The 4,155-nt window shown below is 41.9% G+C and overlaps 1 protein-coding gene across 1 annotated transcript in view; it reads left to right on the top strand.

Moving 5' to 3' along the window:
• PHF21A (PHD finger protein 21A) overlaps positions 1-4,155 on the top strand; it is an 88,838-nt gene that overhangs the window by 76,435 nt on the left and 8,248 nt on the right. The window lies entirely within an intron of this gene.

Here is a 4,155-nt window from a genome sequence, read left to right as displayed (position 1 = left end):
TCCCAAAAAAATTTCGTGGAAAAAGGGGGGGGGGGGGGGAGTTTTATTCAGTTCTTGTCAGTATCGTCCTAAAAGGGAATACTAGCTATCACCAGCACTGAGTGTTACCTGCAGTGTAATCTGAATGTCACCACCTACTACTTCCTCTGGGTGCTGCTAGATTCTCTGCTACTGTATCTTCCTAAACTGCTCTCTGCTTTGGCTTCTTCCGGCTCCTACTTCTCTGGCTCTAAATTGTACAGTGCTCTTCTCTTGTGAAGTAACCCTTCTTCCTGATCTGTACCTGTCATGTGAATAGCAAGTGAACGTCTTACCTTATGATTCATCACAAACCGGCTATCCTCATGTCTAACACTGGGTAGTTTATTTCCCTCTAGAGATGTTTTTCCAACTTGGTGTTTGTCCTATTGTAGATGTGATCACACAGTGTAATGGGGGCCTTAGGTGTATGACCTGACAGCTGGGGGTCTCTGAAAATGGTATACCAACACAGGACTGCAACTTTACAGCTGGGTTCACATCTTCTGGTGTGGGTCCAGTATATCTGCGGTTTCAGTTTCATAAGGGACGGATGTAAAAGTGTTAACTGGTGATCAGGTCTTCTTACTTGTCTATATTTCTCTACTGCCTCATAATATCACTAAGCAGTCCTCTTCCTTGCTTCATCTTATCCCTCATTTCTATTTACAGTGTCAGTCAGATGGGGGGTAACCCAGTCAATCTTAATTCCTAGATACACTCACACTAAATGTTTGCAGTGTTACATGTCTACCCAGTTTGATTTAGGCCCATCATTTCAAAAGCTGCCTGATGGGCTTCCTGTAAATCTCTGAAGCCCTGGTCATGAGAGCTCTGCCCCTGATTTCCCCAATCTCAATTTTTGTTTTGCAGGTTGCTTGATAGACATGTGCACACTAAAATATGTCATTGGCAACTAAGTTGGCTAGATTTTGTGGTTGGCAGCTGAATGTAAACAACTGAGAACTTTCTCCCTCAGGCCCGCTCCTCTGCTCAGTGAGTGGGTTTTGCTTGAGAGTTAATAGTAACAACTCGAGCAACCAGAAACTACAGTTGTCTGACATCTACTGATCCCCATGGGTGCCAGATAACTGGGAGTTTAGAATAGTGCCATAGGAGGGATCAGGAACATTTAAAGCTCCAGTTTGTCTAGAACTAAAACCAGAAACTATAGCAGTGGGATCTTACCACTGACATTGCCCACCATAGTACATCTATAACTGGGATGTCGCTTTTAGGTGGACTGATACTTTCCTACATTAAACTACACAAGATTGTCTTCTGTTTACTAACCTGGCCTCTAATCACCGACCTCCTGCAGTCATTTTGAACGTTGATTGTCTTGGCATCATTTGCTGTTTTCAGTAGAGTAGTTACTATTCACCGGAGGTTCTCTCAAGTTGGTTCACTGACTTTCCTATTTTGTGTTCTCCTTCTCTCTCTCTCGACTTTCTTTGTCTCACACTTCCTGTTCTGTTAGGATGGTTTTCCTTTTAGCAATTCATGTTTTCTCTTCTTTTGGTAAAATGCCCTGAAGGCTCCTTCACTGCACTGTGTGCGTGTTAACGCTTGCAGCAGTGCACTGTATGTGTGCGCTTTGGTGCATTTAAATTTAATTGGAGCCTTGTGTAGTTCTACATTGTGCTCCATCTTCTATAGTGATCCACAGTGCACACATGTGAATGCTCTGTGTATTACGGTGCATATTGTTTTAAAAAATGGAGCAGGACTTTTTGGGCTGTTACCAATAAAAATTACCAAATCATTTCAAAATGAATGGGGGTTTCTAACACAATGCACCTTAAAGCATAAAACAACATACAGTACTAGATCCAACCCATAAGCTGGAGAGGATCATTTTGGGTTATTTGTTTTCGTAATGGGAGCATCCAGTTTATATTCCTTCCAAAACCTGTTTCCGATATGATATTTAAAGCTGGATTCCAGGCAAACCACTAAATACACACACGAAATTAATTAATGGAAGCTGTTTTACCGGCCAAAGACTTTGTATTTCAGCCCATCCAGTCCTGAGATTTACACAGCCCCTTGCACAGCATAGGCAGGTAGATGGCACCACTTAAGCTGGCCAAACATTCTGCAAATTTCGGCTGCCTTTTCAGGAACTGGCTGAAATTCGCTCATTGGGTGCCTCTGTCAGCACCCTTTTGGCTGGCATCGCTCAATCAGCTGATTGAAAGAGCTGGTTGGAAAATGTTTGAACAAACTGCTGGCTCTGTTCGGGTATTCTGACCGCGGGTGGCAGCCACTGTCAGAATACATAGGCAATGGCAAGAGATTCCTCGACCAATGCTCATGGAGCATTGGATGAGCATTGGATGGAGGAGTCTGTTCTATTTTTTATTTTTTTTTCGTTAAACCGGCAGGCTGAAAGGAAAAAAATAGAACAGAGTGTGGCCAGCTTGACTCTTAGCTACCGATTTGTATAAGTAATTAATTGGTGGCCCTCACCCCCAGCCTGCATGACTAGATAGTAAAAGAGCAACACTAGACTGATTGGGTCATCTCTACTCTCTCCTCTTATTAACTTGTATCATGTCCGCACCGTTGCACGCAGCACACCTGATTGGTGAGTGTTGCTGATTGCAAGAGGATGACATCATCATAAAAAAACTGTATAATTAATGGATACAGAGCTGCATTATTTGTGTGCTTTTATATCTGCCTGGAGTTCAGCTTTAGGCATTTTTTCACTTACTTGGAAAAAATCCTGTTTGTCTTTTAGACCTCTGTTTCCAATTTCTAGATAGTAGAAATCCTCCCTTTTCCTTGTTTTGTAATCGGTGGTCTCACCCAGCCACTAGACCTGAATGGAAATTGTCAAATCAAACCTTTTGCCTCGTGAAACCTTTTACATTGGACAGGAAATTAGCAGCCAAGTTACAAATCTGTTAGTGACGGGGCCACTAACAGATTTGTGAAACTTTATCCCCTTTCCATAAAAGTCACATCAGCGTGCAGCTCTGCATGCTAATATGAAATCATCTTACAATCAATCATTAAACATATTTTTCTTTAAAATTTACTGATTTTCCACTTCCTGGTCCTCTTGGGCATCCGTGATGGGCCCAAATGTTGCATCCTGGGAAGGTGACGTCAGCAGAGCATTGCTGTGAACTCTCACCTGTAATCTCATCAGAGATCTCAAGGAAAGGCATTTTCCTCCCCTGAGATGGTGTGCATGGTCACATGTCCTAGTAACATGTGCCAGAAATCCAGGAAGTAAAGGGAGATCTAGTAATCTGCCCTTAGTAAAAATGGCCACTGTCAGAAGAATGAGAAGGAAAAGAGAAATAAGTTATGCAAAGAATGAAAAGCCGGCAATTATCTAGAAGTATATGTGTCTGTAGATTGTCATCACTAAACATTTCTAAAGGTGACTTTGCTGTCAAAGATAAGGGTAAAGTTTGCAAAAATGGAAAAAAGGGCCTCAGTCATGAAGGGGTTAATAAGTGAAAATAGCAACGATTGTGTTTTGTAAAAGAATGTTTACTTTTTGTTTTCTTAATTCAGATGTTTTCTGATGTATATTCTTCTGTATTTGTACCTCGCATACAGAAGGGGCTTTTATTAAACTATCGTATGCTGAAAACATTACAATATCTTCTTTCATCTTCTCTTAAGCGCTGATTTGGTTTTTTGAGCCCTCGCCCCCTTTTTCTTGTAACATTCTAAATCACAAAATTGCCATTCAGTACTGTGACTCAGAAAAGACTTTGGTTTTCAGCCTGCGTCTCTTTAATAAACGCCTCGGGAAGTTTCTCCGGCATATTTTCTATAAGGATTAGAGAACTAACTTTCTGTCTAGAGCTTTCCTTGCTAAACCTTCTTTGTGTGACTCCTGTAGATCCTGTGCTACATTTCTGCTATAGACACTAATAGCGATTAGACGTGTTGTGGCATTCAGAATAATACCCTGATTTCCTTGGTGGTGGGAAACTTTCTACATCCCAGTGTGCTTATTAACTACATTAGTTCTATGATCTCTCCTACCTTGCTGTCCAATTCTCTTCCGTTCATTGCTTTGCTCTGCAGTGCACTAGTCCCTTCTGTGTCCCTTCTATCTGTCTATTCTAGAAGTCCGCCCCCCCCCCCCCCCTTTCTTCCCCCTCACCA

The sequence above is a fragment of the Nanorana parkeri genome, unplaced genomic scaffold (genome assembly GCF_000935625.1).
Source record: "Nanorana parkeri isolate BGI_ZX_2015 unplaced genomic scaffold, ASM93562v1 scaffold163, whole genome shotgun sequence".
NCBI classification, from domain to species: Eukaryota; Metazoa; Chordata; class Amphibia; order Anura; family Dicroglossidae; genus Nanorana; species Nanorana parkeri.
This window is presented reverse-complemented; position numbering and strand designations above follow the sequence as displayed.